Source organism: Gopherus flavomarginatus, chromosome 8 (genome assembly GCF_025201925.1).
Source record: "Gopherus flavomarginatus isolate rGopFla2 chromosome 8, rGopFla2.mat.asm, whole genome shotgun sequence".
NCBI classification, from domain to species: domain Eukaryota; kingdom Metazoa; phylum Chordata; order Testudines; family Testudinidae; genus Gopherus; species Gopherus flavomarginatus.
In genome coordinates, this window is record NC_066624.1 from 51,997,021 (window position 1) to 52,024,677 (window position 27,657).

At 49.1% G+C, this 27,657-nt stretch overlaps 3 non-coding genes and 1 pseudogene across 3 annotated transcripts; 3 read left to right on the forward strand and 1 right to left on the reverse strand.

Moving 5' to 3' along the window:
• Positions 1-27,657, forward strand: part of LOC127057005 (zinc finger protein 420-like) — a 482,458-nt pseudogene that overhangs the window by 319,509 nt on the left and 135,292 nt on the right.
• TRNAI-AAU (transfer RNA isoleucine (anticodon AAU)) lies at positions 9,620-9,692 on the forward strand. The gene has a single exon. It is a non-coding gene; the product is annotated as a tRNA-Ile (tRNA).
• TRNAS-GCU (transfer RNA serine (anticodon GCU)) lies at positions 17,982-18,063 on the reverse strand. The gene has a single exon. It is a non-coding gene; the product is annotated as a tRNA-Ser (tRNA).
• On the forward strand, positions 20,856-20,927 carry TRNAG-UCC (transfer RNA glycine (anticodon UCC)). Its single transcript has one exon. It is a non-coding gene; the product is annotated as a tRNA-Gly (tRNA).

Genomic DNA, 27,657 nt, shown 5'->3' on the forward strand with positions numbered 1-27,657 from the left:
AAGGAGAGGGAAAAAGGCCTTGCAGCTGTTGTGCAATCACCGTGCTTTCAGCAGAAGGGTCCGGGAAGCTCTGCTCTCAGAACTCACAAGATGGCAAAGTTCAGAGGTCTGTTACACGGAGTCAGACTGTGATCAGCTCACAGTGAGGGGGAGCAACACCCCTTCCTTGGTCTCTATGCCAGAGCTCCTATCAGCTCAGTATCCTTCCTGCAAGAGTCAGCGGCTGAGAGGGTTGCGATGGGGTAAATGAAGGCAGAGTAGGATTGTTCCTCCTGGGGTTTTTTGTGTGTTTCTGTGATCCTGCTGGAGGAAGCATCATTAGAGTTTGTTTCAGTGGCTTGTGTTGGGCTGAGGTTGTGACCCTGAGTACAGGGGTTCCTGCACTCTCTGTTCTTAACCCCTCAGGGAGTGGACAATGGAGCACTGTCAGAAAGTGGATAGAAAGTAGCTTAAGAAAGTGTAGCATAAGTGAGAAAAAAAAAGCATCAGCTCTCTGGTGGTCTAGTGTTTAGGTTTTGGCACTCTCACTGCCATGGCCTGGGTTTGATTCCCAGTCAAGGAAAAGTAACTTTAAACCAAAAAAGTTTCAGTTATTCTTCACTTGCAATGTAAACAAGCCTGTGGCTTTTCCCTGATTCTCCTATCTTCCCAGCATCTCCATGGCAGGGCTGGCTCCAGGCACTAGCGCAGCAAGCAGGTACCTGGGATGGCCAATGGAATGGGGAGGCTTCTGCGGCAGTTGGGCCCTCTCAGTCCCTCTTGGAGGGAAAGACTTGCTGCCAAAAGCAGCAGAGGTAGAGTTGCTGCTGACTGCAGCTTTTTTGGGTTTTTTTTCCGCTTAGGGTGGCAAAAATGCTGGATCTGGCCCTGCTCCATGGAAGACAATTTGTTAAATCCCAGATGAGTGGAATTCTATCAGTTCTCAGCCTGAGTCCTTAGGTCTTAATCCTGAGGATATTGTCCCATCATGGGGCCGTTTCCCTCCTCTCTTTCATACAGAAGCACAATTTTCCTTGCACAGCCACAGGAACAGCAAGATCTTTCTCTGTCCCTTGTGCAAAGCAGGGGGCCAAATTCCATGGAAACAATGGATGAGTTGGGGCCCTGGGCACATCCAGCCCTGGCAGTGAGATGTTCCCTCCCCTCTTTCTTTATGCTCCTGTTGTTATTTCATGGATTGTCTGGGATGGGGGAAAAGCTGAGTTCACTCCAGGTGAAGGGTAAAAAGGACCCTCAAAGTCTCAGGACCCAACCCCTGCTACCAGGATCACTGAGGTGTTGGGGATTTGATTAGGAAAGGGACTATGTGAATTGTCAAGGTGGGGAATGAATAACAATCTACAACCAGATCCACCTCATTAACCACTGACACAGGCTAATCCTGCTGCAGCTAGAAGGGAAACTGGGAGTGACTCTTTGCTGTTCAGCCATGGAAACAGTGACCCAATTGCACCACAGTGAATGTGCTGGGGAAAACTGGACTTCACAGGCAGGTGGAAACACCTAGAGCTCCCCATCTGACTTCTGCCACCAGGGTGAGGTGTTGAGCTGCTCACAGCATACCCCACAATGACCTTACAGCAGGGGATTGCAGCACCCCCACCACCCAAAGCTGGGGAGAGGGCTGAGTGTATCTCTGCACCCTGAGTCCAGGGCACAAACTCTCTCTGCCCCACACATAGAATCTTGCCCTGCTGCAAAGTGACTCCTATGAACAAGTAACCTCCAGGAGAGCAGACCTGGCCCTCAGAGAGGGGAATGGGCTTCTCGTGAAGCTTATAGGTCACTGGATGCAGTGAGAACAGGAGGGCTCTGAGTATAACCCATAGCAAACACAACCCATCTGGGGATGTAGCTCAGTGGTGGAGCACATGCTTTGTATGTATGAGGCCCTGGGTTCAATCTGCAGTATCTCCAGGTTCATTTTTTCACCTTGCTGCTTTGCTCATGCCCAGAGGGGATGTGGCCCACAGGTATCCCTGCACCAGTTTCAGTCCTGCTCAGTGAGGGGCAAGTGCCAATTGCATGGAAGGTCTGGGGGGTTTCTGCTCCAAAGTCACCTTGGTACATTTAAGATTCCCTCTCACTGTGCTGCTTGGGACAAGGGTAGATGAGAAGGGCGAATCCTCCAGCACTGGAGGGAAAGGTCCCATCTGCTCAGACTGAGAGGCAAGGAAACAGAGGGGCAGTCAGTGCTCAGAGAGGAGACAGGTCAGTGACATACACCCAACAGGGGACACTGTCTTTTTGAGTATCACAGGGGTAGCTGCGTTAACCAGGATTTGTAAAAAGCGAGAGTCCTGTGGCACCTTATAGACTAACAGATGTACAGGAGCATAAGCTTTGGTTCATCGGATGAATGTAGTGGGAATTCTGTGCCTGGCTAGCCAACTACAAAAGCAATTTCTCCTCCCTTGGCATTCACACTTCAGCTGCTAGAAGAGGGCCTTATCCTCCCTGTTTGAACTAACCTCCTTATCTCTAGACTGATTCTTACCTGCATATTTATACCTGCTCCTGCAAATTTCTGCCACGTTCATCCGACGAAGCAGGTATTCACCCACGAAAGCTTATGCTCCAATACGTCTGCTAGTCTATAAGGTGCCACAGGACTTTATGTCTTTTTGAAGTGAGTGCAGCTTGCTTAGGAGGTGCTGACGATGGATAGAAAAAAGGCTGGCGTCAATGACAGATGAGACCAGAGAAGGGGAAGGGGAATGGCAGCCCCACAGAAGGTCCTGGGTGCTCAGATGCCCCAGTTATTGCACCCTGGCCTGTCGTAGAGAGAGAAAAGACACGGAGGGACCCAGCCCCCCTAACAGTGATCCCATGGACGAGAACCTGGTTGGGAGTGGGGTGAAGGTTCCATCTGGGCAAAGTGGAGCTGAAATCCCTCAGTGTCCTGGAATTTAAGCAATGGAAGCTTCAAACCCTGCACGGGTGTGGGCTGAGGTGCATCAGCAGAAGGTTGGGCTGGACAGAGGCGGCAGGTTTGTATAATTTTTGGTGGTGCCCAGAATGGGACCAAGTCCTGCCCCCCATCCCCACACCTGCCTAAAGCTCTGGGAGGGAGTTTGGGTGTGGGAGGGAGAGGGGCTGGGCTCTGGGAGAGAGTTTGGGTGCAGGGTCTGGGCTCAGTCAGGGGGTTGAGGTGCAGGAGGGTGTGCAAGGAGCAGGGTCCTGGAAGGAGTTTGGGTGCAGGTGTGGGGTCTGATTTGGGGCAGGGGGTTGAGAGTACAGGAGAGGATGAAGGGTGCAGCATTTACCTCGGGCGTCTCTCAAAAGCAATCCGCACCCCGCCTGGCAGCAGCCCCTAAGCGGGAGGGCTGGGGGCATCTCTGAGCACTGCTGCCCACAGACTCCAGCCCTGCAGCTCCCATTGCCACAGTTGGCTCTTGGGGCAGGAACAGCATGTGGAGACCCCACACACACAGTTGTTCTTCCTGCAGATGGGGGGCAGCAGGGGTTCTCCCCTGTTTGGAGGAATCTCTCTGGGCCCTACTGTTAGGTCTCCATCCTTTCTCCCCCTAACCACGCACACGTCTCCTCTCCCCGTTATCAATGTTTTAGAGTGACCCCTTCCTCCGTTTGTAGGATACAGACTCTCTGTGACAGAGATTGACTGGGGCTCCTCTCAGCATGGCCCCAGTGGGGAAGGAAAGAGACTGGGGGTGCGGAGAAGATGGGCAGAAGGAGTCAAATTGGGCTAAACCAGAATAGAAGAGATTTTCTTCCTGTTAAAACGTACTGGAGTCTCATCACTGAAAAGCCACATCTTGAATTAGGTTTGAACCAGCTGCTTTTCAATTACCAGGCAAAGGTGTGAACCACAGAGACTGGGAACTGCCTGCTTCCCAAATCCATCTAAAAAGCATCTGCAGTGGTGCAATTGGTTAGTGCAGAAGGGCAAGCTGCTGGGATTATAAATTCAAGCCTTATCTGGAGCACTGGATTCTGTTCCCCATGTACCTTCCCCAACTTGTTCCTCTTACCTGTGTAGTTTGCTTTGCCTAATTCCCATGGAAAGTGCCCTACTAGGAAAAGTAGAGTAAGTTCCAAAATGTGGAAGTAGGTGCACAGCTTGGAAACATCCCTCCTGTGCTGCCATTAGTTCCAGTACATTGTTCACTGGCAGGGCAAATTGATTTCTCTGCTGCTGAGAAAGCTGCCAGGAAAAGGTCTGTGGGCACCAGAGCTCCCTGCTTCTTCCAGCATACCCCTGGCTCTTTTCCTGCCCCAGTCACCGATGTAGGAGGGTCTTATATGCACAGAGCCTAAAGCTTTTCCAAGTTTTCTTAGTGCAGTTGACAGCGTGTCAGTCTCATCATCTGAAGGTCATAAGTTCAAGCTTCAGAAGTAACAATGGCGTTTGTTCCCTGCTTCAGATTTCCCAAAGGAAATCAGAGAAAAGAAACTAGAGAAGAGTGGTTTCTAGACACCCTCCCACCCATCTAACATACGCACACAGACTTTTCTATGGCATTATCTTTTCCTTCTCTGTGCCATTTGTATTCTCCATAGAGCAAAATAAAACAAAAACATGCAAGTCCAAGCCTAATACAGTATGAAACTCAATACAGATCAAGTCTCACCCTCAGAGATCTTTCAATAAGCTTCTTTTGCAGACTAGACTTATTTCTTGTCTGGGCCCAGTCTTTTCACCAGGTGTAGTCCTTGTTCCAGCTCAAGGTAGCTAGAGGATTTCTCATGACTGCACCCACCTTTCTTCTGTTCCATCCCCTTATACAGTTTTGGTACAAGGCAGGAATCTTTTGTCTCTCTCCTGGGGAAAAGCCCCAGGTTTAAGACGGATTCCTGTACCAGGTGACATGGTCACATGTCCTGTGAGACCCCAAGCCTTCATTCTTCCTGGCCTGACTCACAGATGGTGCAGGACAGAGCCATCTCCAGTCAATTGTCCTGGTTAATGGGAGCCATCAAGAGTCGAAACCACTATTAATGGCTCATTACAATAGGACCTCAGAATACTTTGCATCATTACAATAGGACCTCAGAGTTATATTTCATATTTCTAGTTTCAGATACAGGAATTATCGATTCATACAAATAGGATGAACACACACAGTAGATTATAAACTTTGTAATGATACCTTACAAGAGATCTTTTGCATGGAGCATATTTCAGTTACTTTATATTCACACTCATTAGCATATTTTCATAAAATCCTATGGAGTTCAACGTCACAGCAGGGAAAGGGTTTTACTGCGGCACCTGGGAGCAGTTGAGTTTCATGTTCAGATTGTGGTATGAGTTCCTCCAGGTTTCTCGTAAGCACACAGGGACCTTAGCAGGTGCTCTCGATACAAGAATGGCCCAGATATGATAAAGTGATGGGAATTGCATTTTCCTTTTTAATTTTTGTATTTCCAATGACATTTCTGTATAACTGTGTTTTCTCCTGGATTTGATATTTAACTAAAGAAAGAATAAGGCCTCAGGGTGCCAGATGGAGGAGCAGGCTGGGGCTAGGACTGCTAAGAAAGCAAGAGTAGCAAGTTTTCTGTATTGTTTCCTGCCCTCATTTTCATGACTAATTTCTCTTCTGCATGAAATTTGCCGTTTGTACATGTGAGCCTGGCTAGTTCAGTTGGTAGAGCATCAGGCTTTTAATATGAGGGTCTACGGTTCAGGTCAGTGAAAAAGACAATTATCCCTGTAATATCTTCCAAGATCTTCAGAAGGCATCTCTTGAGGACTCTCCTTGACTTCAGCTTCTCCTTTTCAGGACTTGGCCTTTCCTAGGAAGGGCCATGTATTGCCTAGGACTGAAGAGGCAACTTCCTCACATGCCCACTGGCCCCTCAGTCTGGATTAAGAAAGACCTCTGGGAGCTGCAGCAAACTGCTGCATGACAACTTGGTGAGCAAATGCAGGGTTGCCCGCACAGGATCATCCTCATCAGAACTCAGCAGAGGTCTGGGGGTTCCCTATTGGTCCCATGGTGTAAGGGCCAGCACTCAGGATTTTGAATCCTGCAATCTGAGTTGAAGTCTCAGTGGGATCTGAGAGCAATTCCTGTGGCACCTAACCATACTGGGTCTTCCAAGGCTCTGTCTTGCTTTCTCAAAGGCCATAAAAGTCTGTCTTTTGCCCTCTAGCTGTTGTGACTTGAGCACAAGGGGGATGTTTGATCCAGAAGCCTGGCTGTGCCTGGAGTCCTGTAGGTAGGGATGCGAGCTTCATTTCCTCTGAGTCCTGAAGCTGGGATGCAGCCTGGACTAGGAGGCAGCCCTATTGGTTGACCTACTGGCCCAAAGTCACTTGGGCAGTGTTGGTGTCCCCAGGAATGCTGAAGGGCCTAAGGGAGGGAGGCTCAATACTCCTCCCTATCAGTCAGGGTGGAAGAGGAGGGCTGCAAGAGTGGACAGGTTGATGAGCTGGGCCTTCTACCATTCGGTTGGGGACGAGGTGGGGTACGTGAACTGGGAGAAGCGGTTGCTGGCCTGTGAGGAAAGGCTCAGCCAGTGGCATAAGTGGACCTTGTCATTAGCCTACAAAGCTGTGATGCTCAAGACCTATCTTTTGGCTGTGGGGAATTTCCTCAGCCATGTGTTTCCCCCTGCTCCATGAGTGCTGCTGAGACCGAACACCATGGCCTTCCACTTCCTATGGGGCAATAGGACGTCCCTACCTAGTCAGGAGACATGTGGCTTTTCTGCCATATTAGAAGGGGGGTTGGGTTTGGTGGGCTTTGAAGCCTCGTACGGCTCTACTCTTTTGTGTTTCAGTTTTCAGTGGTGGCTGAGCTGGAAGGCAGGTCAGGCCCAAGGGAAATGGTGGGGCAACCACAAAGAACGCAACTGACTCTTCCAATATGGCTGTATTATTTTTACCTCACTGGGTGCAGCACCGGGTATGGGATGGCCGATGATGAGGGAAGAGGGAGGCCCCACCTCTAGTGTTCTTCTACTCTCACCTTACACCCTACAGGATTTTCAGTGGGTGGCTTGGTGGAAGGTGCTTGAAGGATGGCTTCATCCGCAACAGCGGCTGCCCTCACAGCAGCGGCGGCCACAGCAGCTAGGCTCCCCCCCGCCTTGGCTCAATCTGAACAGAGATCAATGCACCACTGGGTGAGACAGGCCAATTTTAGGGAGCTTCCTCTGAAGGTGAGCAACTGTCCCCAGAACTTACTGACAGGCACTTTAAAGTATTTGCAAATGTGCATGGCCGGCATGTGCAGAGCAAAGGCTGCCCAGGGGCACTATGTCAGGCTCTGGCACAGCTTGAGACAATGGACCATCTTCAGCCACCAGGTGACCCAGGATCTAAGGCAGGAATGGGGTGAAGGAGCAAGTCAAGCTGAGCAAGGCAGCCAAAATTCATCTTGTCTTCGTGGGCCCTCACAATGATGCCATTTTTGTGTGCCAGGGCTGACAAAAACATCCCAGACAGAGAAGCAGCAGGCCAAAAAAGCAGCAGGGGTATTCTGTCTGCTATCCAAGATCCATAAACCTGGAAATCCTGGATGCCCAGACTATCCTGCTGTCAGGGCAATGACACCCTGACAGCAGGATAGTCTGGCTGTGTAGACTTCCTCCTCAGGCCCTATACTACCAGCACTCCCAGCTATCTTCGAGATGCAACTGACTTCCTGAGGAAACTACAATCCATTGATGATCTTCCAGAAAACACCATCCTGGCCAGTATGGAGGTAGAAGCCCTCTACACCAACATTCCACACAAAGATGGACTACAAGCTGTAAGGAACAGTATCCCCGATAATGTCACGGCAAACCTAGTGGCTGAACTTTGTGACTTTGTCCTCACCCACAACTATTTCACATTTGGGGATAATGTATACCTTCAAGTCAGCAGCACTGCTATGGGTACTCGCATTGCCACATAGCATGCCAACATTTTTATGGCTGACTTAGAACAATGCTTCCTCAGCTTTCATCCCCTAATGCCCCCACTCTACTTGCCCTACACTGATGACATCTTCATCTTCTGGAATCATGGAAAAGAAAACCCTTGAGGAATTCCACCATGATTTCAACAATTTCCATCCCACCTACAATATCAGCCTGGATCAGTCCACACAAGAGATCCACTTCCTGGACACTACTGTGCTAATAAGCAATGGTCACATAAAAACCACCCTATACTGGAAACATACTGACCGCTATACTTACCTACATGCCTCCAGCTTTCACCCAGACCACATCACACAATCCATTGTCTACAGCCAAGCTCTAAGATACAACCACATTTGCTCCAACTCCTCAGACAGAGACAAACACCTACAAGATATCTATCAAGCGTTATTACAAGTACACTACCCACCTGCTGAAGGGAAGAAACAGATTGACAGAGCCAGAAGAGTACCCAGAAGTCACCTACTACAGGACAGGTCCAACAAATAAAGTAATACAAACCCACTAGCCATCACCTTCAGCCCCCCAACTAAAACCTCTCCAGTGCATCATCAAGGATCTACAACCTATCCTGAAGGATGATCCCTCACTGTTACAGATCTTGGGAGACAGGCCAGTCCTTGCTTACAGACAGGCCCCCAAGCTGAAGCAAATACTTACCAGCAACCAAACAACATAAACACTAAACCAGGAACCTATCCTTGCAATAAAGCCCGTTGCCAACTCTGTCCACATATCTATTCAGGGGACACCATCATAGGACCTAATCACATCAGCCACACTATCAGAGGCTCATTCACCTGCATATCTACCAATGTGATATATGCCATCATGTGCCAGCAATGCCTCTCTGCCATGTTCATTGGCCAAACCAGACAGTCTCTACATAAAAGCATAAAAGGACACAAATCAGACATCAAGAATTATAACATTCAAAAACCAGTTGGAGAACACTTCAATCTTCCTGGTCACTTGATTACAGACCTAAAAGTCGCAATATTACAACAAAAAACCTTCAACAACAGACTCCCACAAGAGACTGCTGAACTGGAATTAATTTGCAAAGTGGACACCATTAAATTAGGCTTGAATAAAACCTGGGAGTGGACGGGTTATTACACAAAGTAAAACTATTTCCGAATGTTTATTTGTCCCCCTTCTGTTACTCAAACCTTCCTGTCAACTGTTGGAAATAGGCCATCCCGATTATCACTACAAAAGGTTTTTTCTCCTGCTGATAATAGCTCACCTTAACTGCTCACTCTTGTTATAGTGTGTATGACAACACACATTTTTTCATGTTCTCTCTGTGTGTGTGTGTGTGTATCTATATATCTTCCTGCTGTATTTTCCACTGCATGCATCCAATAAAGTGGGTTTTAGCCCATGAAATCTTATGCTCAAATAAATTTGTTAGTCTCTAAGGTGCCACAATTACTCCTTGTTCTTTTTGCAGATAAATTAATGGAGGTTAAGTTCATGAATGGCTATTAGCCAGGATGGGTAAGGAATGGTATACCTAGCCTCTGTTTGTCAGAGGGTGGAGATGGATGGCAGAAGACAGATCACTTGATCATTATCTGTTAGGTTCAGTCCCTCTGGGGCACCTGGCATTGGCCACTGTTGGTAGATAGGATATGAGGTTGGATGGACCTTTGGTCTGACCCAGTATGGCTATTCTTATAGTCTTATGAAGGGAGAGGCAGAACACTGCAACAGAGTTTCTGTAGTGTAGTGGTTATCATGTTTGCTTAATACGCAAAAGATCCCTGGTTTAAAACCAGGCAGAAACATGATGGCTTCCTTTTCCCAGCTCCTACTGGCGTGTCCCTGCTGTTGTAGGAGCAGCAGTGATTTCTATGCAATGTATAACCTGTATGCTCAAAAGGTCTGTTATACTTCCCTCCCTCCTGCTTTTGTCTCCTCTCCCTCTCTGAATACCTGTGAAGTGGTTTTCCCCTTACCCCTCCTGGAATGCTTGTGGGATGAATGGGCTGGTTGAACAGCTAGAAGATCAGAAGAGCTTCCAGGTAGACAAGGTGTTTGGGACTCTAATTAGGCAGCACTCACACACCCAGAGCATGGACACTGCCCAAAGTGGAGCGTGATCAACCAGATGCAGCCAAGTCATCTCTAGTCGCAGGCCATTAGGTGCAGGTCCTTAAAAGGAGAAGGGGCCACGTGCTCAGGAGTCACTCACAAGCTTGTACCTCCAGTGATTGCAATTTGCCCGACCACCTGGCCAGTGGTTCTCTGCGTTGTATTTCATTGTGCCTCAGGAAGTCTTACCTTCATCGCACCGTCCATAGCTGCACTGTGGGAGACTTACCTTGCAGAATCCTGACATCTCCAGTGCTGTGCCTGTCCTGGGAGCATGAGTATGCAAGTGTGAGTGTGACACCCCCACTTCCTCTTTTGAACTTAGCTGTCAGTATAATAAATGTGCTGCTTTCTGCCAAGCTCTGGTGGGTCATTAGTCCTCCCTATGCTTACTAGCTGGCCCAGTAATGGGTAACAGCTGTGATAAGCTCAACCCCTGCAGGACAGAGGGTGGTGAAATGAGCTGGGAAAAAGCCTTAGCATCAGCATGTAAAAGCTAGAATACCATGGCCAGTCACCTTTTGAAGCCTTGTGGCTTGGTCTCCTCTGCCCTTGGAGGTTGGCCTATGGTGGCCGGCTCTTCCTGCTGGCTTCCTTTGTGTGACTTGCCAAAGGAGGGAGTGAGGCAGGAATGGGGCAAAAGAGGAAAGTTTAGCTGAGGAAGGCAGGGCAGAAGCTAAGCCCATTTGTTCTGCAAAGCCTGAAAAGCCTGGGGAGGTGAGGTTGGCAGCTAGGAGGTAGAATCCTGTGCCTACCTCTTGGCTTCCCAGGGATGGCTACTTGCATCCCAGGAGAAGAAGGATGGTTCTGGGTGAAAGGAAAACAAGCAAAGCTCTGGGAGGAAATTTGGGTGTGGGATGCGGGCTCTGCACTGGGGGAGCGGGCTGGCATGCAGGAAGGGTGGCACTTACCCCGGGCACTGCAGCTCCCAAAGTGACTGGTACACACAACCAGGCGGCAGCAGGTCCTAGGTGGGCCGTGCCAGGGGGTCTCTGTGTGCCACTGCCTGCAGGCGCTGCCCCTAGAACTCCCATTGGCTGCAGTTCCTGGACAAAGGGGGCTTCGGAGTTGGTACTTGGGGCAGGGGCAATGAATGGAGACACTCCCCCCACCCCAGGGGGTGCTGGGACATGCTGGCCATTTCTGGGAGTGACACGGAGGGACGGAGGCAGAGTGGGCAGGGAGCCACCTTAGTGCTGCTGGCACATCTCTGCGCACCCATTAGGGGAGGGGGGTAGAGGTCGTCCATGTGCTGCCTGGGGTAGTGGCAGTGCACAGAGCTTCCTCCCCTCCTGGGTCTATTACAAGAAGGGAGGGGGGTCTTTTGGCCTGTAAGGTGCAGCAGGTCGGACTAGATGATCACATTGGTCCTTTCTGACCTTAAAGGCTCTGAGTCCAAAAGGGAAAAGTAAAGGAAGTTTTTAAAAAAAAACAACCAAACATTGTAATACTAGGATAACTCCACCTGCTCATTGTATAGTCCAACCCCTTTCTTCTTCCATTGTGTGTTGAATGACCTGCAGAACATTGGTTCTCTCATTTCATTGCTAAACTGATACAATGCGACTGAAATTAAACCAATTCCCAGCAGAGAGAACATCACATCACTGCACTGGCTGGGAATCGAACCCAGGTCAAGTGCTTAGACAGCAGCTATGCTCACCACTATACCACCAATGCACCTGATGAAAGTATCACTTATGCTTGCCCAATGAGGCTATACAAGCATTGAGGAGATTTTTCTGCCCATTAAAATGAACTGGATTCTCATCACTAAAAAAATACCATCTCCATCTTCACTTGGGTTTGAACCATCAGCCTTTCAATTAGCCACCAAAGTTGTTAATCACAGGGTATGTCTACACTATGGGATTATTCCGATTTTACAGAAACCAGTTTTTGGAAACAGATTGTATAAAGTCGAGTGCACACGGACACACTAAGCACATTAATTCGGCGGTGTGCGTCCATATACCGAGGCGAGTGTCAATTTCCGGAGCGTTGCACTGTGGGTAGCTATCCCATAGCTATCCCATAGTTTCTGCAGTCTCTCCCACCCATTGGAATTCTGGGTTGAGGTCCCAATGCCTGATGGGGCAAAAACAGTGTCGTGGGTGATTCTGGGTAAATGTCGTCACTCAGTCCTTCCTCCCTGAAAGCAATGGCAGACAATCATTTCGCGCCCTTTTCCCTGGATTACCTGGGCAGACGCCATAGCACGACAACCATGGAGCCTGTTCAGCCTTTTTTCACCATCACTGTATGACTACAGGATAGACTCATAGACTCATAGACTCATAGGTCAGAAGGGACCAATCTGATCATCTACTCTGATCTCCTGCACAAGGCAGGCCACAGAACCCCACCCATCCAATTTTATAACAACCCCTATCCCAGGACCGAGTTATTGAAATCCTCAAAAATGGTTTGAAGACCTCAAGCTGCAGGGAAACCACCAGCAAGTGACCCGTGCCCCATGCTGCAGGGGAAGGCGAAAAACCTCCAGGGCACCTGCCAATTCGCCCTGGAGGAAAATTCCTTCCCGACCCCAAATATGGCGATCAGCTAAACCCTGAGCATGTGGGCAAGAGTCACCAGCCAGCACCCAAGAAGGAATTCTCCGCAGCAACTCAATACCCATCGCATCCAACATCTCCCCGCAGACCATTGAGCAGACCTGTCTGGTGGTAATTCAAGATCAATTGCCCAAATTAACGATCCTATCATAACATCCCCTCCATATACTTATCAAGCTTTGTCTTAAAGCCAGGAAAGTCTTTTGCCCCTACTACTTCCCTCGGAAGGCTATTCCAGAACTTCACTCCCCTAATGGTCAGAAACCTTCGTCTAATTTCAAGTCTAAACTTCCTAATATCCAGTTTATACCCATTCGTCCTCGTGCCTACATTAGTACTAAACTTAAATAATTCCTCTCCCTCCCTAACGTTAACCCCCTTGATATATTTATATAGAGCGAGCATATCTCCCCTCAGCCTTCTTTTGGCCAGGCTAAACAAGCCAAGCTCTTTGAGTCTCCTTTCATAAGGCAGTTTTTCCATTCCTCGGATCATCCTCGTAGCCCGTCTCTGAACCTGTTCCAGTTTGAATTCATCCTTCTTGAACATGGGACACCAGAACTGCACACAGTATTCCAGATGGGGTCTCACCAACGCCTTATATAATGGTACTAACACCTCCTTGTCCTTGCAGGAAATACCCCGCCTGATGCATCCCAAAATCGCATTTGCTTTTTTAACAGCCGTATCACATTGGCGACTCATAGTCATCCTGCTATCAACCAGTACCCCAAGGTCCTTCTCCTCCTCCGTCGCTTCCAACTGATGCGCCCCCAACGTATATCCAAAATTCTTATTATTAATTCCTAAATGCATGACCTTGCACTTTTCACTGTTGTATTTCATCCTATTTTTATTAGTCCAGTTTACAAGGTGGTTCAGATCTTCCTGATGATGCTGACAGACGCGGTACTGCAACACTACACAGCAGCATCCCCTTGCCTTTTCAAATTAGCAAAGATGGTTACCAGCCATACTGTCCCATCTGCTGCTTTGCAAGTTGACAGTGACAGTTACCAGTTATACTGTGCCGTCTGCTGCTGTCATGGGTGCTCCTGGCCGGCCTTGGTGAGGTTGGCCAGGGGCGCATAGACAAAAATGGGAATGACTCCCCACGTCATTCCCTTCTTTGAGTTTTGTCTAAAGGGAGAGTCAGTCCTGTCTAGACTATCAGGCAAGCCTATTAAAGAACCAGAGAGGCAAACGGCCGCTCCGGGTCAGAGCCCCAGTCATCCTGCAGAAATAATGAGCTGCATGCCATTCCAGGGGGTGCCCCTGTAACAACCCCACCCATTGCTTCCCTCCTCCCCCACCCCTCCTGGGCTTCTGTGGCAGTGATCCCCCTGTTTGTGTGATGAAGTAATAAAGAATGCAGGAATTTGAAACAACACTGACTTTATTGCCTCTGCAAGCAGAGCTCGAAGGGGGCCAATACCGCTGAATTGCGGCCACACTAAGCCTAATCCGACATGGCAAATACCGATTTCAGCACTACTCCCCTCGTCGAGGAAGAGTACAGATATCGGTATTAAGAGCCCTTTATATTGATATAAAGGGCTTCATTGTGTGGACTGGTGAAGGGTTAATGCGATTTAATGCTGCTAAATTAGATATAAACTTGTAGTGTTGACCAGGCCAGAGAGAGCAGCAGGTTTTCCTTACTGTTTCCCACTCTTGTTTTCTTGACTAGTTCTCCTCTACACCAAGTTGCCCTTTTACTTTGTGAGTCTGGCAAGCTCAGCTGGCAAAGCATCAAACTTTTAATATAAGGGTCCAGGTTTCAAGCCCCGGTCAGATGATAAACTATTCCCCAAGATCTTAAACTGTCTCTCTGGAGTCCTCCTTGACATAACTTTTTCTCTTCAGGATTTTCCCTTTCCTCAGAAGGACCTTTTTATGTGTGGGTTTGAAGGGGTAACTTCCTGACAGCCCCTCTGTCCATGCAGCCTGGAGGAATAAAGGCCTCTGGGCATATAGCATGTTCCCTCCCTGCACACACACACACACACATAGAATATCCCTAGGAATTAGAATCACCTGCTGCTTTCCCCTTTCCTGCTGGATCCCCAAATGACGATGCTCTTCAGCCTAAACTCATGTCCCCTCTTTTCCCAGTGCCGCTCAGTCCCAAACTTCAGTCCCTCCTATGCACACTGCTTCTCACTCCCAACCAGAGCCTACTCCTCTTCACCCTTCTCCTCTGTCCCTACTCACAGCCCCGTCAATCCCAACCCACAGGCCCATCCTCCTTGTGCTGCTCCTCAATCCCAACCCACAGCCCCCTCCTATTCCCAGTGCCCCTCAATCCCAACCCACAGGCCCCTCCTCCTCACGCTGCTCCTCAATCCAAACCCACAGCCCCCTCCTATTCCCAGTGCCCGTCAATCCCAGCCCAGAGCTCCCTCCTTCCCTCCAGCAGCAGGTACTTCAGACTCCCTCAGGAAGATTTTCTTGCAAGGTTTCGTGTATGAGTCTGCATGTGGATTTTACAGTATGTTGGAAATATGTTGGATTGCTTGCCGAAATGATCACTTTTGCCTGGTGTTGGATTCCCAGTCTACTTGTTATTGGGGCAGGAGAAATAAAGTGTTGTTATCCTTGTTGTGTAAATTGAAGGCAGCACAACTGTGCTCGGCAGACCATGACTGAGGGATTCGCGCTCAGTTCAATAGCACTTGCTAGACAGGGGACAGGGGTTTGAAAGCCAAATGGGCTGGTGCATGGGTCCTAATACTAAAATTTTGGGATTAGGACAGGGTGGCTGTGGAGGGATGAGTGAGTCCCTAGACAACGTAGTGAGAATAGTGCCTTCTTATTTCCCCCCTTTCCACCCAGGATGGCAGGTGAACTCTACAGAGGCACCTCTGGGCTTGCACTGACTAAGGACAACAGCTGTGAGTAGGGTGCAGAAAGGGGATGGCTCATGTTAAAGGACTTTTGTTTGCTGGACTTATGAACAGTAGGGAGAAGGACACTGCCCAGCTTATTTGGGGGGTGGGTCTTTTCCTCTTGGTTTATGTTTATGCGTTGGGGCTGCTGACATGACTTCTGCTAACTCTGGGCTTACACTGCAATGTAGACATACCCTGAGAGGGCATCTATAACGTAATAAAAGCAGTGTGGCCCGGCTGACCTGGATCATCTGACTTGGACTCCTGGGGCTCAGGTTGTGAGGCTAAAAACTGCAGTGTAGACCTTTAGGCTCAGACTGGAGCCCAGGTTAGGAGACCCTCACCCCTTGTGAGGTCTCGGAGGCTGGGCTCAAGCCCAAGTGTCTACACTGTAATTTTATAAACCTGCAGCACAAGCCCCACAAGCCTGAATCAACTGACCCAGGGTTTGAGAATAGTGACTTGGGTGTGTTTATGACAGTGCAGACATAATACTACTCTATGTCCATGCTGCAATGAAACACCCAGGGCTGCCCCATGCCAGCTCAGGCTCCCAAGCCTTTGGCCGTGGGGTGGTAAATTTGCAGTGTAGATATCTCAGCTCAGGCTCAATACTGGGCTCTGGGCCCCCTCAAAGTTGGGAGGCAGTTTAGCAAGCAAAAAAGGTAAAACAGCAATGAAGTATTACCCTGGACACAATGGCATTTCTCCATTGGTCTGCCTGCTTTGGGGCAGGGACAATAGCACATCCTGCTGCATTCATTATTTCATAGGGTGGTTTAGGATTTTCATTCTCAGACACTGGGCACAAAACAGGACTCAACCCTTGGCATAAACTAAATGAGCTGGCCACAGATTCTGGCAGCCACAATGAGCATTTGGTGTGAGAGCTCAGACCTGCCCCTCTCCCAGAGGGAGGGGGTCATCCATGAGGGAACTGGACCGCTGACCTACCAGCTCCTAACTCCCAAACATTCAGTAACTCTATTATCAATGCCTGTGTGTGTAATTTAAACCATAAGAAAACCCACACTGGGCTAGACCAAAGGTCCTTCTGACAACAGGAAGAGCAAGTACCCCAAAAGCCACTCAACAGGGCACCACTGGCAGTTGTTATCCCTGCCTCAAAAGCAGACAGACCAATGGAGAACTGCCATGAGTCCAGGGTAATACTTCCCTGTGGTTTTACCATTTCCACTTGCTAAACTCCCTCCCAGCCTTCTGGGCTCCTAGACCTATCCTAGTGTTATGTCTACACTATGATTAAAACACCCAGGTCACCTGTCTCAAAGCCCAGGTCAACTGACTCAGGGTTATGGGACTTGGACTGCAAGACTATAAAATTACAGTGCAGACATATGGACTTGAACCAAGGCTTCAGTGTGAACACAAATATCTGCACCACAGTTTTTAGCTTCTCAGCTTTAGCTCCATGAACCGAAGTAAGATGACCCAGGCCAGCCATGCTGCCATCTTTATCCCGGGAGAGATGGATTCTAAGGGTACATTCCCATTGCAATGGAAGCTCAGGTGTGGCACGCTGTGCTTAAAGCAGCACCCTGCAAGCCCCATATTCACCACTCTCATATAGTGATGATACATTTTCAACAAAGTCTGCCTGGTGAGGTATCATTTCAAAAATCTTGAACTGTTCATCTGTTGAACCTTAATGTCTTCTTGCATTCTATGTGCTCACATTGGTTTGGGAAGTTATGAAGTTTGCTCTGTGTGCATTACAGAAATATGTTAATAGGTTGGGAAATGCCCCTCACCAGCCTTTCATGTGCAACAAGGGAGGAGCCAGACTCACTGTTGGCCCATTAGAGGTGGCTACAGTCTCAAGGACTATCCCAGGAACCGTGTAAATGTAGACTTCGCCGAGATAACACAGCAACAATGGACACTGCTTGACTCACATCATAGCAAAGGAGCTTTCTAGAAAGTTGGAAGAAACTATGAAAGAGGGGAAGAGACATCATGACTTGGCATGTCTCCCCCACAAATCAACAGCTGGAAACACACCTGGATGACAAAACGGATTCATAAATCAGACGATAATCATAATAATACATTCAATCCAAAGTCCTCAAATAGCTAGTATTGGTTTTTCAGCTGAAAATTTTCAGTTTGGGGAATTTTGTTTTCCCAGTCAGATCTTGCCAAGGGAAGCTGGGAGAAAATGTTTGAGTTTCCTCCTTCAGAACAGCTTAGCCTAGACACTCTAGCTGTGGGTCACTGTCACGGCCTTGCTGAGAACTGGGGTATTTTAATAATTTGGGGAGGTCTCAGGGTGTTTGGGGGAGATTATGAGGCTGTTACCTTTTGAGATAAAAACTAAGAACATACAGGACTGGAGCATTTTTTTTTTTTAGAAATGTGAGATTTAGACATTTTATTTAAAGCAAAGGGGATTCTGAACAGGCTTTTGTTTGCAGGAAGCAACATTGTTTGATCTGTCATTGTACCAAAGGGGGAGATGGTTGTCTAGAAAGGAGGAGTGAAGACTAAATACATCTGATGAGGATGGGATTCAAACCCATGCATGCAGAGCACAATGGATTAGCAGGCCATCACCTTAACCACTTAGCTACCTCATCTGAGATGTCAGGAAATGGACAGGATGAGAAATCTAAGGTCAGCAGAGATAGGTACACTAAGGTGTTTTTAAATACTAAGCGGAAGCAGGGGCTGAATGAGCTCCCCCGTCACAGCTAGTGACCAGCTGGGGGAAAGGCTTCAGGAACAGACCATGTTTGCATAGACACACCTACTCTGCCTAGGTATGCAGCATCATGGGGCCACTTCCCCAAAATGACCAGTTTTAGCTGGTGGCGGGTTACAAATCACTTTATCACTGAGTGGTATGAAATGTTATTATCCTTCCTGCATGAGTGAAGGGCAGCAGAACATACTTATTTGGTCCTGATGGAGGGGTAGGTGGGTGAGGAATAGCTTTTATTGGACTCCATAGAAGTGATTCAGAACGTCACTCTAAAGCAGTGACCCCAAACATTTCACACTGTGTCCTCTTATCCATGGCTGTGGGCCCTCGGAGCCACAGTTGAAAACTGGGGCTGGGAGTGGGGTGTTGCTTGCTGAAGAGAGGGGTGCAGACAGGGTTAAGGGGGTCAAGGCCGAGCTGGCAGTCAGGGGCCCAGGCTGAGGGTGGGGTTGGAAAAGACCTGGGTCAGAGTCGGGCTGACTGGTGCTCCCTCCATGAGGGCTGGCTCAGCCCCTGAGGTGCCCCTATGAATCTTCCTCTTTGTTCCCCTTGGAGTCATGCCCATCATTTTGGGGACCACTGAACCCTACACGTTAAGCAGGAGCTAGTGATGCCAAAGCCCAGGGAAAGGGAGAACAAGTGCAGGGGCCCCAGCACTGGAACTAGGCCCCCTCACTTCTATCTGTGGCTCTGCCACCTGCCACACCTTCCACCCACAGCCCCATCCACTATGTCACCTCTGTTCCACCACTTCCCCCACTAGCCCCACCCTGTCACTCCTTTACCCCTGCGGCCCCGAGACCAGAGAAGCACTGTGCCCCTGCTGCAACCCCTGGGCCGTAGCAAGGAGTGAGAGCTCCTCCAGCCCTGGGGCTGACATGGGGGAGACTTTTCCAGGGGGACATAATTTCTCCAGGGCCCCTAGTCATGGGCTCCACAGTCTCCTTGTCGATGCAAGTTTTGGGGAGGCTGAGCCCACCCAAGCCTCCATTATGTGCTGCCCAGGCTACCACTGCTCAGTGTGTGGACAGTCTCCCTCTGCTGTTCTTGCTGGGGAGCTTGGCTGGCCTTAGGGTTGGGGCCCCCCAGCAGCTTCCCAGGGCTCCAGGGGTTCAAAGGGCACCATGTGGCAGTGCGAAGCTGCTCACTGCTCTCCCCTGCCCCAATGGTCCTCCATGGCCCCATAGAGGGTTGAGGGGAGCGAGGTGCAACACTATGTGCTCCATGCATGCTGGTCACTTTCCCCACCTGGGCTGTGCTGTGAGGGGAGCATCAGAAGCTGCTGCTCTCTGCCCTCCCCTGATGAAGCGCAGCTGAAGAAAGTGACCTGGATGCAGGGAACTCAGATGATGTCGCTTCTTGCCCCCCCGCCCCGCCCCCGCAGCTCCTAGGGGTGCCCAGAGGAACAGCATTCCAGGGAGGAGCAGGTAGCAATGCCAGCTGCTCCATGCACACGGGTCACTCTCCCCACATGGGTGCAGGAGGGGGTGCAGGGGTTAGGGGTGAAGAAGGTGCAGCAGAGGGGCAGTGGCTGGTGGCACAGGAGCGGGAAACAATAGGGGAAACCTGCTGCTCTCTCTGGCCCAGTCAACACTATGAGTTTATATCAAATTTAGCAGCGTTAAATAGCATTAACCCTGCACCCATCCACACAAGGAAGCCCTTATATCGATATAAAGAGTTCTAAATACCGGTATCTGTACTCCTCCCCGATGAGGGGAGTAGCGCTGAAATCGGTATTGCTATTTCGGATTAGGATTAGTGTGGTCACAATTCAATGGTATTGGCCTCCAGGCGCCATCCCACAGTGCACCATTGTGACCGCTTTGGACAGCAATCTGAACTCGGATGCATTGGCCAGGTAGACAGGAAAAGCCCCGCGAAATTTTGAATTTTGTTTCCTGTTTGCTCAGCGTGGAGCGCTGATCATCACAAGTGACCATGCAGTCCCAGAATCAAAAAAGAGCTTGCAGAGCAGCAGACGGGACGGTATGGCTGGTAACCATCTTTGCTAACTTGCAAAAGGCAAGAGGATGCTGCTGTGTAGCGCTGCAGCACTGTGTCTGTCAGCACCATCCAGTAGACATACGGTGACAGTGAAAGAAAGCTGAACAGGCTCCATGGTTGCCGTGCTATGGCATCTGCCCAGACAATCCAGGGAAAAGGGCGCAAAATGATTGTCTGCCGTTGCTTTCACGGAGGGAGGAGTGAGTGACGACATGTACCCAGAATCACCCACGACACTGTTTTTGCCCCATCAGGCACTGAGACATCAACCCAGAATTCCAGTGGGTGGGAGACACTGCAGAAACTATGGGATAGCTATGGAATAGCTACCTACAGTGCAACGCTCCGGAAATCGACGCTAGCCTCTATACATGGATGCACACCACCGAATTAATATACTTAGTGTGTCCACGTGCACTCGACTTTATACAATATGTTTCCAAAAACTGGTTTCTGTAAAATCGGAATAATCCCGTAGTGTAGACATACCCTGTGATTAACAACTTTGGTGGCTAATTGAAAGGCTGATGGTTCAAACTCAAGTGAAGATGGAGGTGTTTTTTTTTAGTGATGAGAATCCAGTACATTTGAACAGGCTGAAAATCTCCTCAATGCTGTTCTATCCTCATTTTGCAAGCATAAGCAACACTTTTGCCAGATGCATTGGTGGTGTAGTGGTGAGCATAGCTGCCTTCCAAGCAGTTGACCTGGATTCAATTTCCAGCCAATGCAGTGATGTGATGTTTTCTCCCTTGGGAGCTGGTTTAATTTCAGTCGCATTGTATCAGTTTATCAATGGAATGAGACAATTAATATCCTACAGGTCATTCAACACACAATGGAGGAAGAAAGGAGAGGGACTGTACAATGAGCTGTTGGAGTCATCTTTGTATTACAATGTTTGGTTTTTTTTAAAAAAAACTTCCTTTACTTCCCTCTCACTTTTAGACTCGGAGCCTTTAAGGTCAGAAGGGACCAATGTGATCATCTAGTCCATCCTGCTGCACCTTACAGGCCAAAAGACCCCACCCATCCACTCCTGTAGTAGACCCAGAAGGGGAGGCAGCTCTGTGCACTGCTCCTACCCCAGGCAGCACATGGATGACCTCTGCTCCCCTCCCCCCATGGATGTGCAGAGATGTGCCAGCAGCACTAAGGTGGCTCCCTGCCCACTCTACTTCCATCCCTCCGTGCCACTCCCAGAAGTGGTTGGCATGTCCCGGCATCCCCTGGGGCGGGGGGAGAGTCTCCATTCATTGCCCCTGCCCCGAGTACCAACTCCGCAGCTCCCATTGGCCAGGAACTGCAACCAATGGGAGCTCTGGGGGCAGCACCTGCATGCAGCAGCACATGGACACATCCTGGCATGGCCCACCTAGGAGCTGCTGATGCAGGGTTGTCTGTACTGATCACTTTGGGAGATGCACTGCCCGAGGTAAGCGTCACCTCTCCTACACCCCAATCCCCTCCCCCAGTGCAGAGCCAGCACCCTGCACCCAAATTTCCTCCCATAGCTTTGCTTGCCTTCCTTTCACCCAGAATCATCCTTCTTCTCCTGGGATGCAAGTAGCCATCCCTGGGAAGCCAAGAGGCAGGCACAGGATTTTACCTCCCAGCAGCCAACTGCACCTCCCCAGACTTTGCAGAACGAATGGTGGCGCTCTACTAACCCCACTTAGCAGCAATGAGGTGCTCAGCTTCTGCCCTGCCTTCCTAAGCTGGACTTTCCTCTTTTGCCCCGTTTCTGCCTCACTCTCTCCTTTGGCATGTAACACAAAGGAGGCCAGAAGGAAGAGCCGACCTCCGTAGGCCAGCCTCCAAGGGCAGAGGAAGCCAAGTCACAAGGCTTCAAAAGGTTACTGGCCAAGATCCTCTAGCTTTCCCCTGCTGATGCCAAGGCTTTTTGCACAGCTCATTTCACCGCTGTCTGCCATGCAGGGGTTGGGGTTACTGCAGGACAGGACAGTGGCAGCAGTAGGAGCGCTTTGCTGGACAGGCAGAAAAAGTAAATCCTCCTCTTTCTGAACCAATCACCTTTTGCATGTTAGACAAATGTGATAACCACTACACTACAGAAACTGTGTTGCAGGGCTTTCTCCCTCCCTTCATAAGAACATGAGAACAGCCATACTGGGTCAGACCAAAGGTCCATCCAGTCCAGTATCCTGTCTGCCAACAGTGGCCAATGACAGGTGCCCCAGAGGGACTGAACCTAACAGGTAATGTTGAAGTGATCTCTCTCCTACCATCCATCTCCACCCTATGACAAACAGAGGCTAGGGACACCATTACTTACCCATCCTGGATAATAGCCATCAATGGACTTAACCTCCATGAATTTATCTAGGTTTTTTTAAAATCCTGTTATAGTCCTAGCCTTCACAACCTCCTCAGCCAAGGAGTTCGACATGTTGACTGTGCACTGTGTGAAGAACCTCCTTTTATTTGTTTTAAACCTGCTGCCCATTACTTTCATTTGGTGTTCCCTACTTCTTATATTATGGGAACAAGTAAATAACTTTTCCTTATTCACTTTAGGATGTGGGGTCTGGGCTGGGCTGACTTTAGTCCCAGGTTGGGGTCTCCTGAATGTTGGGAAACATCCTTTGCTGCTACCCAGGCACAGCAGGCTACTGGTGACAAACCAGGGCTGGGATGACAGGGGAATGTTGCATTCACTTTATCATACAGGGCCTATCCTGCATCTCAGAGCCCAGAGGCAAGAATCTAGAGAAGGGTGAGTCATTTCTCAGCTGCATTCTCAGGAGAAGCCGGTAGCCATCCTTGACCAGACACTCAGGAGAGCAACCACAGCAGTTCTGCGGACAGCTCTGGCTGCCAGGGGATCCAGCTAGGAGAGGGAGTGCTGAGGGCTCTGCAGTTTTTGCAGTGGGGCTGTCTCAGGAGTCACAGATGGCTTTGTTGGTGGGGTGGAGAAGTAGAGACTACAGGATGTGAAGCTGGCTGAAATGAAACTGCACAAAAAACTTACCCCTTTGTTCCAGCTAAGGCCCTATTTCGGCCTCTCTCCCTTTCATAAATATCTCCATATCTACCTCAGCTCTCAGAAACCCCCTCTCTCCATGGGTATTGTTATGGTTTCTTCCTTTTTTCATGGAGAGAGACAGAGAAAAAACAAGCCTATTAATTTGACCTACCAACTCAGTTCACGGCATGAAATACACAATTTTGTATTCAATGAGTTGTGTTCATTTACATAACATGAAAAATATGTTTTGGGCAATGCATGAAAACCTCACTGCATTGAACAACCCACTTGATATAGTTAATGTACTACAGAATATTTGAAGAAGTTAAGAAAGATGTGCTTATAAATTAACTTGTTGTGCCATTTACACATGCACAAGACACAGAAGAAACTGAATTATTTTAGCTACTAAAATTTCCATTTTCTCACAGCATTTTAGTTCTCAAGGTTGTTTTAATTTGCTTATTTTTTTGGAACTAGAAATGAGGAAGAGCACACTGAAGTCAGTGAATTACTGCAGTGAGGGATTAGTCTCATTATTTGCCACTAACAAAACCTTTGTTAACAGAGAGTTAATTTTGACTGTGAATATCTCTTACCTTCCAGAACATCAAGTTCAGTAAAACTCAAATTCTGGAAAAACAGGGAATACAGAGTGAAGGTACGTGCCCAGATAACCTTAACTCTGCCATCTAGAAGAGAATCCCTGATAGCATATGAGAATAAAGAAAGGTTTGGGGACAAATTACATCTACTTCCCAAGACTTTGTTTCTTCTGTAATTAATTGATCCTGGCCCCATCAGTTGATCCTGGCCTGGTGTCTGGTCGTGGACTTTACTATTTACTATCTTTATCCCAGTATATTAAAGGCAAAACTGCTTTACAAAAGCTCTGCTATTCTAGGTTACACAAACAGGTCACTTCCCCACCTATTTCAAGGAGATGGAATTTTCCTGACCTACAGGGAACTTAAACTAACATGCTCAAGATCACACATTCCTTAGGAGAAAACAAAGGGGGAAAAAAAACAAAAACCACCAAACCATTGCTGTTTCTACCCAAATGATCAATGAGACCAGAAAGTGAGACTGTGCAATTAACTGTCTGGTGTTACACTGACTCTGCAGTTACGTGGATGCAGACACACCCTGCTCTATGGTTGGTAAATGTACAGAGACTCTGCTGCTGTTCATGAATTAGCAGCACAGGACCTCTAAACAGCTGCCATTTGAATGTATCTGAAAGTTACACGGAACAACGATCTGTGTTAAAGGAAGGCTGCCATTTATTAGAGCCCCAGTTGATGCCGTGTGCACAAACAGAGGATTGAATGTGTAACAGGGAGTTTGGTAAATCTTGGTTATTTACCTGCAAACCTTCTCCTGGCTTCAGCGAGCGAATGGGGGCGTGAGGGGCTAGTGCGGTAACAGCAGCAGCGTGGCTGTGGGGCTTGTCCAGTGGCTGGGGCCAGTCGCCTAAGCATGAACCCAGCCGACCCCAGGAGATGGACCCGGGTCACCAGCCCAACCCACCGCTTGGCTGCTGCCACTGCTCCATTAGTGCGTGAGCTCCCACAGACCATGCTGGGGAGAGCCCGCAGCTGCAGGGTAGATGCCCCTGAGCGCCTGGCAGGGCCCAGCTCCTGGCTGACCTGCACTGCTGGGAGTAAGGGTGCTGGGTGACAGGGGGCTGTTGGCTCTGGGCTGGGACTGTCACTTCCTCCCCCACACCCATCCAACAGGATCATAGCAAATGAAACCAACTCGGCCCACAGAGGAAGAGTTCAATCCAGGGCCTGGTGCATTCTGGGAGCAGGGACAGTGCAGAGATCGGGCAGATACAGGGCAGCTCTGCATAGAACTGCCTGTCCTGACGCGCAGCCCCTGTTACAGGTGACTTTTAGCCATAGTTTTAATCAGGCCAATAAACTGAAACAATCCCCTGTTAAATCATTTCTCAGCCCGAGTCCTTCACCCACATTCCTTAGGGCATTGGGCCACCATGTGGACATTTCATTTCTCACCTCAATTTCACACAGAGACACAATTTCCTTTGCACAGATCGATGGATAGCAAAACCTCCCCATGTCTCTGGTCTGAGCCAGGGCATTCAATTCCAGTGAACCCTTCTCTCCTGCAATGGTGATGGTCAGACAGATGGGACGTGGCACCTGCATCCCTGACAGGGAAATATTGGCTTGGCTCTTTCTTTCTGCTGCTGTTGTTAGTCCAGGAAACATCAAGGGTGGAATACAAGGCTGAGTTCAAGGCTCAGCCCCCGGAAATATTTCAGTGTCCCAGAGAAATCCTGCCCCCTGCTATTGGGACAATGTGCTGGAGATTTGAATGGGAAAGGGACTGTCTGAATTGTGAGAGTGGGCAATGAACAACAATCTACAGCAATGTTGTTAACACAAACACACCCTCATCCTGCTCCAGCCGGAAGGGAAATGGGCAGGAATTCTCACTGTTCAGCCAAGGACACACTTACACAGATGCGCAGCTGTGAGTGTGCTGGGGAAGCTGGCCTGAGCAAACAATTTGAAGTGACAATCCAGTGAGAACTGAATCATCATGCTCTACATTGCTCCACAGCAGCTTCTCCCCTGCAGCATCACCCCAGCACTGCAGAGCAGCTCCCAGGGTTCAGCAGGGGCCCCTGGCAAGGACAGTGGGTGCAGCTAAGAGCCCGGTGTGCCTGGCTGTGAGGCAGCTGAAAAAGTAACACCCCCCCACACACAAGTAAAGAAACTGAATTCCCCAATTTTAACATCATGACTCCCTGTAGAAAGCCACTCATGTCAGTTGTATTTTCACAGGGAGATACAAAAATCAAGTGACACCAATTTTTAAGTTGAGTAAATAAAGTTGAGGAGATAGTTATTAACCTCACAAAACAAAGGCTAATTTCCCAAACAATCCTCAAAATGTTACTAATTCCCACCCTTCCTCCATAGCAGCTCTGTGTAGTGTAACTGTTCTGCAGGCAGCTTCCCATTAAATGCTGTTGTGGGACATTCCCCAGACCTGGAAATGTACGAACAACAGAATTTGAAGCGCAAACCTGGCTCCCTGCACCAGGTGGGATTTGAGTGTTTTGTTCCTGTGACTTAGTGTTTGTCAATAGTACAGATGCCATGGGCAGGACTCCAGGCTCTGCTTGAGGGATCCTGGCACAGGGGCTGGTGGAGGAGAAAAGACTGTAGATTCTGACCTGCACTCTGGAGAGGAGCTAATAAGTGAAGGGGGCATTTTTAACCCCTCCCCTGGGCTGGAATTGTACATTCTACAGGGCCAAATGAGGGGTGGTGCCACTTGGTTAATGAAAACCAGTGCTCTAGGTGAGGTTTGAACTCACAACCACAGCATAGCTTCTCTCAGTACTGCCCTATAAGTACTGTGTGCTAACCAATTGTGCCACAGGAGCACCTGTTAATTGCCATTCTCCCTAGGTTGATAAAGGCAAGGAGTGACCCCAAAACATTCTCAGTGGGGTTGAAAGCAGATAGCGACAAGTGGTGTACTTGGTGGGGTGGATTCTTCTTAAGGCTTCCAGGCATCATTTGACCCTTTTGTTCGTCCCTGTGTAATAACAGAGCTGATTAAAACTCACTGTAGAGTCTTGCTGCAGACCAACAGATCTGAAATCACTGATCACCAGGTCTAAGCATTACTCCTGCTTTGGGACAGTGTCCCTCATCCAACAAACTACCCAGTCTGCGCTAGCAGTGAGGCTTCCTCACTAACAGCTGAAATCAGGAAGAGCTGGGTGAAGTGCACAGACCCATGGGTGCCTGAACAGGGGGGAACAACACTCCAGGACTTTTAAAAATGGGAGGGCTCTGCCTTGCCACTTTGTAATGACGGTAAGAGCGAGGGAGGGGGGAGGGAGCAGACAGCAGTGAGCGGGAGGTGGGGTCTTGAGGGGAAGAGGCTGCACAGGAGCAGCGCCTTGGGGAGAAGGGCTCGGTGCAGGGGCGTGGCCTAGAGTGGAAGGGATGGAGCTACTGTTCAGGCTCTGGTGGCCACTACTTTTAGGGAGCCTGTTCCACTCCTGGAGGGACCACAAGACGTGCCAGAGCAGAGAGGGTGGCCAGCAGAGCGGTGACAGGGGGGAACGGCAAGTGGCCGGCAATGCGGACAGACAGTGGAGGGAGAAAGGGGCTTTCCTCCCAGGAGGTGAGAGGTGAACTCTGGGTTTTCACTGACTCAGGACAGCAGCTGTGGGTGAGGTGCACTGAAGGGAGGGGCACATCCGCAGAGCTTTTGGTGTCTGGATTTAAGAGCCGGAGGCAAAAGGCCACTGCCTAGCGGGCGGATTTTTTGCTCATAGTGTTGTGTTATGAATCCTGATTGTGGTGTTTTCCCAAGTTAATACAAGGTGAGTTTCCTCCTTTTTAATAAATTTTTTTTTTTACACTCAGTGCGTGTGAGTGGGGAAAGTATCGCCTCTTAGAGGCACCCAGTGGCCAG